Source organism: Molothrus aeneus, chromosome 6 (assembly GCF_037042795.1).
Source record: "Molothrus aeneus isolate 106 chromosome 6, BPBGC_Maene_1.0, whole genome shotgun sequence".
Classification (NCBI taxonomy): Eukaryota; Metazoa; Chordata; class Aves; order Passeriformes; family Icteridae; genus Molothrus; species Molothrus aeneus.
In genome coordinates this window covers 11,498,856-11,509,436 of record NC_089651.1, presented here as the reverse complement: position 1 = coordinate 11,509,436, position 10,581 = coordinate 11,498,856, and the positions used below count along the sequence as shown (strand labels likewise).

The 10,581-nt window shown below is 45.9% G+C and overlaps 1 long non-coding RNA gene across 1 annotated transcript; it reads right to left on the bottom strand.

Annotated features, from left to right (window-relative positions):
• Nucleotides 1-1,421: 1,421 nt before the first annotated feature.
• LOC136558424 (uncharacterized) lies at nucleotides 1,422-10,521 on the bottom strand. Its single transcript, XR_010783882.1, has 4 exons — nucleotides 10,325-10,521; nucleotides 9,709-9,807; nucleotides 3,211-3,377; nucleotides 1,422-1,605 (listed from the first exon to the last, which is right to left on the bottom strand). It is a non-coding gene; the product is annotated as an uncharacterized lncRNA (long non-coding RNA).
• Nucleotides 10,522-10,581: the final 60 nt, after the last annotated feature.

The following is a 10,581-nucleotide window of genomic DNA, read 5'->3' as shown; positions in this document are numbered from 1 at the left end:
TTATAACACTTCTTATTGGCTACAGGTATGGCCTGTTAACATCAGGCCTGTTCCTAATCGTTAGTAATTGGTTCAACTGCAACTCTTTAGGGGAAAAGATTACATTCTATACCACCTTCATTACCCATACTGTATCCCCCTACAGACAGCTCTTTCTCTAAGACATCACTAAAATCCAGCAATGTTCCTCATTTGTCAGGTGATTAATTATTGTGATCCCCCTCTTGCAGGGGGCAGCCAGCCTTGGTGAGAAGCAGCATTTCCAGCTGTGCTCCCCAGGAGCTGGCAGGTGAAGCCATCTACGAACCTCCCTCCTTGTGTAGAGACCCCAAACCCCCCTGGCACTGCCAGGGCTGGACCCAGCCTGTCCCTGGCACAGCTGAAAAAGGGCCTGAGCCCAGCTGGGAAACAGCTCAGGCTCATCTCAGCTCCTCTGAGAGCTCCACAGAGGAACAGCAGGCAGTGTGACTCAGCCTGTTTATTCCTTCTCCTCCCTTCCATTCCTTCTGTCTTTCTGTAGCCATTCATTCATTCTGTAGGAGAAGGGAGCCTACATAACCAGTGGAGAGGGACTCTTTGCAGGACAAAGGAATGGCTTCAGACTGAGAGTAGGTTTAGATGAGATATTAGGAAGAAATTCTTTACTGTGAAGGTGTTGAGAGGCTGGCACATGTTGTTCAGAGAATTTGTGGATGCCCCATCCTTGGCAGTGTTCAAGGCCAGGTTGGATGGAGCTCTGAGCAGCCTGCTCTGGTGGAAGTTGTCCCTTCCCATGGCAGGGGAATTGGAACTAGGAGGATCTTTAAGGTCCCTTCCAACCAAAACCATTCTACAATTGCATGGTTCTCTATCTAAACTCCCAAGGAGCAAAACTGTACATGGCCAAAAGCTGCTGTGTTTGCCCTCTCCCTCCCCAGCCCCTACTCAGTGGCTGTAATTTCATAATCCTTAAATTCAGTAGACTTTTCCACAGTGCTCTTCACTCCCTTCTCACACAATAGGTTGTGTAATACCAGCAGTGCATCAGACAGCTCAGGAGAGGAGCTGGAGTTACTATGGAAACACAAAACACCTTTCTTTAAAACTCGGGGAAAATTGCCAGCAGACTTTAATGAGCGTACATCAGGTTTCAGCCTGAGCCAAACAATTTGTCTGTTTAATGCCTGGATCTGCAATGGAAGTGTTTTGAAGTGTGAAGGTGGCTCTGTGTCTTCCCCACCACCCACAGCCATAGTCTACAATGGGCAGATTGACTGCTGAGTTGAAAAACATGCTGAATCTTTAGAAAAACACAGATCACATTTTGAGCTGAAGTAAACAATACGCAGTTTCAGAGGCATCACTGCCTTTGGAAGAGTTTGGTGTAGGAAAACACAGCCTGACAAACTAACTTTTTTTTCCCCATTCAGAGAGTTCTGATACACAGGTAATAAATGTGCTTTTATTTAGGTGGCTGGAACAGCTTTTGGGAACTTCAAGCCCAGTCTTGGAGCTTCCTCAAAGCCAGAAACACCAAAAAAATCAAAACAGGATATTTTGAGCCACAGGTTCTTGGTGCTGCAGGAGGTAAAGGTTATTTCTTCCAGAAATGAGTCCATTCTTCCCCTAGAAAACAATAATAAGTGACTAGGTAAACAAAGCTCCTGAAAGAATTATTAAGAAAAGAACACATAGGAGTTTCTGTCTTAACATTTAGATTTTTTTCAGATTTGTTTCAATTAATTTTTTTAATGCATTTGTCATCACACCAGTATCAGAAGCAATACTATTAAAATACAGTTTTAAAAAAGGGGAAAGACAGCCAAAAAATGTATATAAATTTGATTTTAAGGAAATTATTAAATTATTGCTATGACTATAATTGCTTTTCAGCTTGCTAATCTTCCAGGAGGGCTGAAGATGTGTTTCATCTTCAAGAGAGCTCTCACTGGATTATCAGAGTGTGAGCTTCAGTGGCAGCAGGCTGCTCCCTGCACTGCTAACTCTCTCCTTACTGGACCAATCCTCTTCAAGTTAATGGAGATGAGCTCTCTCATCCAGTTTGCTTTTTAAAAATAACACATACCCTTTGCTTTAATAACAAGATTTGTTTGAGGGTTGTAGCCCTACACTGGCCTCTCTAAGCTGAACCTTGCACTTTGCTGTCAGTGTGCGGTGTCAAGTGACGGGTTTGACAGTTTTGTACTTGCTCTCATGTTTGTCTCCATCAGCAATACTCACACACCAAGTGCCCCCCAGAGCTGCTGGAGGTGGTTTTGGTTATTTAAGGGCTCAGCCTCTAAGGCTCTGGGGAGGGGGCAGCCCTGGTCCCCCCAGCCATGGAGGGGGTGCATCCCCCCGAGCTGCTGGGCACAGCCTGAGCCAGGCTTTTGGGAACAAGAACTGAGGCTGTGCAACAAAGACACAGCACAGGCTGTGCATCTCTAGGCAGGACAGCTGCTCCAGGGCCACATCTTTCCTGCTCAGTCATCTCACAAAAATAGCTTATCAAAGCTCTATATTTCAAGGCACTGTATGTGCAGAGTGGGCTCCTGCATTTCCTTCCCTGCTGCAAGAGCCACACAGTCTCTGTAGCCAACAGTGCCCTAAGCTGTACCTCAGCTCCTCCTTACTGTGCTGCACATGATTAACATGTGAATATGAGTATTTTGAAAGTGTTCTCTGCAAAGTTCCTTCATGCTCTGTGGTAATTACACTGGACTCTGCTGTGCTGTGTCAAACAATTGGTGTAGGGCTGCTCCACACGCTGTAGCTGAACTGTCACGGGGTGGATGCTCCTCAAGGCAGGTAGGGATAGATGCTATTTGCCATCATTTCAGTCACCCACATTCTGATTATTTTTACTAATGCAAATTACCATCTTTTTATGTCACTTCAGGCTATTCACATTCAGAACTTGCCTGCTTCCCTTTGTTTTCCCAGCTGAGAAAATCTTTTCATTATCAACAATGATATAAAAGAAAAATCTGAGGGGATTATGTAAATAAGTGATTGGATCAGCACTTCTGCACTAATTGCCAACATGAAAGTGGTGTGACATTTGCACAGGAGAAAAACAAAGTAAATACAGATTCTTTTTCTGTCTATTCCCTACGTTCAGTTAAAAAAATTAAATGATGGCAGCACTTGTCACAGCAGCCTTCACATAGCAAAGAAACATAGGAAGAGATTAATTACAATGTCATTTCTCTAGGCTAATGAGAAATTCACCTTTCAGCAGATTGGTCATCAGCATCCATCTGAAGAAGTTCTGTCACTGGCATTGCATCCTTTCAAATAAACAGCACAGTTTTGACTCATGAGTTTCTGTTTGGGGCCAAAACTCCAGTGTCTCAGTTCCAGTCTAGCTGCTATTCTGGCCTCGTGGTCTTTGATCTCTGGAGAAAACAAAGAGAAATCAATGCCAGTGGGCTGGATGGGGTACAAGGTTTACAATTAAAGCAAGCTCTCCAAATCTGGCTCATCTCAGGGACCCATTACATTACAGTAATGCAATGTAATGGCTCGTGGCTTCCTTCCATAACCGAGGCATTATTTTGCAATCTACTGTCAGGAGTTACATAAAGCCTTTCACAGCAGAAATGCATGCATATGAAAAGGGCAGGCTGGGCAAACTGTTTACCTCTGTATTTCTATATTTGTATTGATATTTATGATATGAAGCAAATGGAGGGAAGTGCTGAAAGAGCTGTGCATTTATTTTATCTTTCTGTCTCAGTGAATCCACTCCTGGCTTTTCTGCAGGCTGTGAGAGTTCAAGGTCCTTCTCTGCTAATGCAAGGTCAGTCAGGGCTCTCACACACTGCAGCAGCTGGGTCCCCACATCACATACATGGGGAGAATGCCCTATTCTGTGTATGGTTTCAATTAGTGACATATGTCATGCTCTTATCAGTGCAATTCCTGCTGCATGCCCCTTCCTTCACCAAAGGACAATGCTGCAAATACAAGGAGCAGCAGCTTGTGGCTGAGACAGGGGCTTCAGCTCTTTAACCACGGTCTCCAAGTCCACAGCTCTGGCTTCATCCCTTGCAGCACAAAGAACAGCTTCTGCATTTGTTTGTTTAATGCAAAACTTATAAATAGTCTCTGCCAGCCCTGACCCAGCAAGACCTCAGATGCCCTGCATGAATTGCTCATGGGGGAGACAAGGTCAGTGCTGCTTCACACACTTTGCTGCTCCTTGTTCTACCCCAGAGAGCTTTTGCTGGAGGCACAGAGGCAAACGTGCCCAAAAAGGAGCCACAGTTCCTTCCTCATACAGAGTAATGCACAAGGATTGCTCTAATACATTCACGCTTCCTGTGTTATGTTCGAAGGGATCAGCACTAGAATAAAGTCACTATGAATCCAGAATGTGCTCTACCAGTGCCAGCCATTTCATTCCAGCCTTTGCTGCAGCCTGCATGGAAACACCAGAGCCAGGGAGAGAGGTTAAAGGCAAGGTAAAGATTATGCATTTCTGTGGCTAAGTTCATCATTACTTGCCTCAAACTTGTTGCTAAGCAGAGGGGGCTTTCAATGACCTCAACAAGCAAACTGGGAACCCCTCCATGCTTTGGCTCCATTTTCCTCCCTGCCTGCTATTTTGGTCACTTTTCCAAAGCATGAATCAAGCAAGCCCTGGATGGCTGTGGGCCCCTCATTCACACTTCACTGTGGATAGGAAATGAGGAGTGTTCACTCAGCACCTTGCTGGCCTGGGTCAGTGGCAGCAATGCAGTCACTCTGCAGATGCCTTCTTAATAAGGGGATCTTTTCTTTGCCAGCAGTCCTGGGCAAAGCAAAATGACAGCTTGGAGGCAACAAATTGCATTTTGCTCTTTTTTTCTGTTAGCATTTTCAACCTTTGTCAGATCTTTTCTTACCCATTGCATTTATTTCTACTTCCACTGGTCTCTGTGGTGCCACATTAACAGTATTCTTCTCCTTTTAGATACATATTCCTAATAACTGAAAGAGCAGGAATCTCTGTATTCTTCTTTATCCAGGAAACCATTCACTACCATTGTTTGTCCCTAGCAACCACAGTATCACACAAATTATTTATCATAAAGAAAATTCCAACAATTCCACATGCACAGACCTGCACAGAGAAAGTAAGGTGCATTCAAAGTCAGCATTGTGCAGGGTGAGTCTGATACTTCAGATGACCACAAATACTGACACTATTGCAATATTTTATATTCTGAGCTTGCCCACCATGGTGATGCACTCATTGACCAAGATCAACTCTTTGTCTGCTGCCACTGACCATTATGGATGCCAGATTCACCGGCAGCTAAAATGAGCGCCAAAGTCTTCCACTCAAACCAGGAGTGACACCCCTTTCCCACAAAGGGAGATTCTGCCCTTTGCCAGAGATTTCATTCAGGTTCAGTCTCTGCTGGAGACAGCCGGAGAGCTGGCTCTGCAATCAGCATCGATTTTGTGCCGCCGCGCTCGGAGGAGGATGCGGAGCAGCTCCTGCCCTACTTGCTCCGTTCCCATGACAACTCCCTGCAAAGCAGCTCCTGCCAGCTTCCCCGACTGCCTCATCGCGCCCGACGGCGTGCCCGGGCTCCGGCTTCCAACCCAGACAACGCCTCTTCCCTCCATTGCCAAAAGCTTTTCCCGAGGAGGAGAGATCTGTTTGAAATAGCAAATGGTGTTGCGATGGTCAGAGCAGAGGTTTTAAGCTCCCCAGCACCCAGACACGGGCAGAAAGGCTGGGTTTGGTTTGCCATTCCTGCTGCACCCTGCTCCTCAGAAATGTGATCAGGAATGACGTGTGGGTTGGCTCCAGGACAATATTCTTTTCTTCATTAGTGCTGCTTCTCCTTGTGTGCTGAAGTGAATTAATATCTAACAGTACTTCAAATAATTCCCAATTTCATGTAGTAGATGGCAAATAGTTGTTTGGATTAATGTTCTGGATAAAACAATCTGCTTTTCTTGGGGGTAAGCCTTGTCCTGCCAGTCCTCCAAAAGCTGTGTGCCTCCTAGCATTCCATGAGCAAAGCCTTGAGACTGATCAAGCCAATGAGCAGGAGCAGATGAGAAATATGGAGCATAAAGATGAGTTCAGGGCATTGAAGCTGGGTGGAGGAAATTAGGATAAGTTTTCCTGCCTTCCAGTCCAGTGTAATGCTATAGTGAGGTAGAGGATGATTTAATTTTTTTTTTTTTTTTTCCTACACAGGTTCTAAGGTTTTCACATGTAGACTGAGAGCTCAGTCTGTGCCTTTGGCTGTAGCACTCCCAGTTGTTCAGTATTTGCCTCAACAGTGCATGTTGTCATCTGGATAGGAGGGAATCAAAATTAGGCTTGATAACCAAAAAATGGCTGAGATCCTTACTAGGACTCACCAAAGGACCCACAAAAGGATTCCTCCAGGACTGCCCAACCGAGAGGAGCTTGCAGCTAAGTGCTGATAAGGTTATCTATCCCCTTTCTGCCACATGAACAGCTCTGTGACTGTGATGTTCTCTGTCCTGGCATGGCCATGGCTGTACCCAGGACAGGTTTTGTGGGGTGTGAGTCACAGGGGCTCCCTGCACTGCACCTGAGGATGGTAACAGGCATCCTGTAACAGATGACAGCAAACAGCTCATCCTGGGCACTTAACAGCAGCACCTGAACTCACTGGGCCCTGGCTGAAGGGTTTTGCAACACAGCAAAGACTCAGAATAAAATCCACTGCAAAAGCCAGTTACCTGGTAGACAGAAAGCATTCTGTGGGTTATTGAGTTCAGGATATCCACTGGAAGGCTGTTCATCCTGCTGCTGAGTGGCCACAAGACACGTATTTTGATTTGTTCCATTGCCAGTGTTGTCCAGCCCAAGCATTTCTGTGACCCCAGCATCAGCCTGCACAGGACCTTCCACTTAATTCAATTACTGCCTCATTTGCTATTCAATTTTATTTGATCTGAGCCTTAAAGACCAAATCACGTGTACTGCAAATTACACAATGTCCATCCTTAACTTGGATGGCTTCAAGCAGGTGCTGAGGAACAATTAGATCACTGTCTGTAGAAGCTGCTATTAAACTAAGAAAGAAAAGACAACTCTAAATAAGACAGATGCAGAGAGAGCTCAAAGCTTGCTCACACTGATAATGAAAATTAATCAAACATCATTAGCAGTCTCCAGAGAGTTCAGTACATCATGTGCTTCTGAGATGTGCTTCTGGTTGTTCTCTGCCTGACAAGAGCACCCACTTCTCTCAGTTCAAGGGCAGAAAAGAGATTTGCAGCATCAATTAAAAGATGAAAATTTGGGGCCTTATTCAGACAGAGTTGGGTGCCTTTCTTTGCAAGCCATTTGTGCCAGCCTGTGGCTTAGTGCTGGAGAGCAGCCAGAATCTCTGGGGAGGTCAATAAGTGCATGCAGGTGATTCTACCAAATACACAGCCTTGCTTTTCCTCCCATAGAGTGGGACTTACCTGGAGACTTGCCTCCATTCTGAGCAATGCTCCCTGGCAGGCTGCTTCTACACCTAAATGCAGCTGTGATGGCTGAGCAGCATATTCCATGCAAAGGAGGTGTCAGGAGAGCTGGTCACTAATACCAGTCCCCTAAGGATTATTTTAGCACACAGTTAATTCTGCCAAAACCTCGCGTCCTCCCTTTTGCCATCCTGCCTCTCTTTTTCATTGTCCAAGGTGCCCTAATTTTAACTCATCAGCCTCAAAAGCTGGACACTGGGTCCATTCCATTTGTATTGTGTTTAACAATACAAACTGTATTGTGAAATACAATTAAACTGGTTAGAGCTTCTGAGCTTTACAACAACTGAGGGTTTTGTTTGGGACTTGGGTTTGTGTCCTTTGAATCTGGTTGTTTACCCACCACCACCACTTATGTTTATAGTTTCATATTGTGGGAATTATAGGGAACATAAATAACTCACCTTGCAGGGCAAAGATTTATCAGTTCAGGCTTAAAAAAATCAAGAGAAAAGAATCTAAAAGAGTGAGAGAAACTCAAGGTTTGTGTTTTCACATGAGCACATAGTGATGTAGACATGCAGCCCTCCCACAAACCAGTCTTAGGGCTGGTGCATGTTATCCCTTCATCCTGTCCTGCAGAGCCCTGGGAGCTTCTCCCTGAAGCTGGGCCTTGGGATTGACCCACTGACCTCCCTGAAAACGTGGCAGTTCACAGTGCCAGGGACCTGCTGCATTGGCTACCTGTGACTCCCAGGAGCAAACAGGACATATTTTCCCCCTGAAGCAATAAGAGGTACATCTAGACCACCTTAACTTGATTTGGGATGGCAGAGAGCGGAAGTGCAGGGTGAGCAGCTCATGTGAGCTCATTGTCATCAGTGCCTTCTAATACAATTTGTGAATGAGAGCATCCTATTAACTCCCTTTGTACAGACTGCAGGGATTCATTGTGCTCGAGCTTTCTCCAAGCAGCTTTTCTGCAGCTGCCACTGTGCTCAGATGCTCTCTGGATAGGTACAACTGAACTCAGTGGGCACTTTCTTGCTGTTAGAGCATTGACCAGGACCACAAGAGAGATGTTCCCACTGAGACATGTCTTAGCCCTCACAGCTAAACCTGAAATCTTCACTCAGTCTTCACTGGAAGTCACTGAATAGGGCATTGGAAGGTGCCTCATGACCTTAATGTCACAGCATACAAAGCAGCAGGAGGAAGGAAGGAAGGAAATGCCAGACACAAGTTTTCTTGCAACAAAACGTGGTCTCAGTTGGAGCAGATTTAACCAGGAGAACGCTAAGCTGTAAATGCCAAGTTAATTAGCCCTCATGCATAATTTGTTTTAAAAATACACTGTCATCTCCTGAAGGAACAAGAGCCCATTTCCCCTTCTGTTAGCCTTAAAAGTCAATCTGAAAAATGCCATTGAAGTCTAAACGAAGAAGCATCACGATGCTTTCAGCAGAGAAGGTCTCTGTGAGTAGGAGCTTAAAATCTACATATTTCCTCTCTAAGCCTGCCAAACCAGAAGGCTGAATAGCCTTCCCAGGGCACCTCCCACATCAGACCCACTTCACTGGATTCTCAAATGACTGCACTGTTGAGGCCCAGTTTCTTTGTTACACCAGCTCCAAGCCACATTTTGTCTAATTACGGGTTTTCTACTTCCCCACCAGCAATCAAAAAGGCTATTGGCAAAGTCCTGAACATTTTCATGTGTCCTGATCTCTACTGGCCTGGATAAAACCAGGTCTCTGGCCTGCAGCTCCTCCATCCTGGGCTTTGTCTTCCACCCAGGGATTTTGAAATGGTCTTTTGATTTGTGATCTAGGAAAGACCAATGGTTAACTCCCAATTACATTTTTATTTTCAAATTAGCCAGTGCCGTCTGGTGTTGCACAGTTTCTCTTTGCCCCTGTTCTCCATGACTCAGTATGTTTTGCATCTGTCAAGTGCCTGATCACTCTCCTGATCTCTCCATGTGACTTTGTTTGTGGAGGAACAGAGGACTGAGATTTATAGCAACATTTTAAAATATGTTAGTTTTCTCACTGAGGTCACAGGTCACAGATCTCAATATTGTTCCTTCCTTGCACAGTATTTTTCAATGCTGCCAGCATTGCCACTGAGATGCTTGCTAACCAAAGCACAGGGACAGCTCTGCCCCCAGCAGGGTCCCTGTGCCCTGGCTGGGTACCACAGCGCAGGGGCTGTGCCAGCCCCACAGGCAATGAGACCCCAGAGGCACCTTGAGGTGCAAGACAGTGGTTTCCTCACCTGCAGCAGCTCCACTGAAGGGAGGAGGTCATTTCTCCTGGTCTCTGAGAGAGAGGTGAGAGGTGCTGAGCAGTAAATCCATGCTGGCACTGACGCTGTCTGGGGGAGCAGGTGGAGATACGAGGGGCAGATTTCAGTGTTATGATGCCCAACAGGCAGGAAGAATGATATCAGAAGGCTAATTAATTACTTTATTATACTATATTATACTAGAACTATATTACACTAACAAGAACTATCACTAACTAACTAACTAACTAGCAAACCCCTGACTCTCTGCCCGAGAGTCCCAACACACACACACACACACGTGGATCCAATTGGTCAATGAATCCAAACAACCCTCAAGCAATCACCTCGGGTAAACAATCTCCATAACACATTCCACATGGGCACAAACACAGGAGCAGCAAATGAGATAAGAATTGATCATTCTTTTCTCTGCTTCTCTCACAGCTTCTCTCAGGAGAAATCTGAGAAAGTTGAATCTCTCTCTGCTCAGAGGGCATGTGAATACACAGGCTGAAACAGCACTAAGAGCTCCTCACCTTCTGCAGATCCCCCACCTGCGTGTGGGTTCTGGGCGGGTTTAGGTGTAAAGAGCACATGACCTTACCCCAGCTCTCCTTGAGCGAGCCCAGGCGCCTTTCTGGAGGATCCAGCCGCGTCTCCCTGCGGGGGCAGCCACGAGCCCCGAGCATCCATCGATCCCACTGCAGCCAAGAGGAGGAGAGAAAGTCCCTGCAGCAGCTTTCTCCCCAGCTAGTTCTGCTGCTGCCGTGCCTTCCTGTTGTTCCTAAACTCCCGGTATTTTTAGGTTGTCGACTGTCTTCTCACCCACTTTGGGAGTGATGAGATCTCATCCTGGGGAAG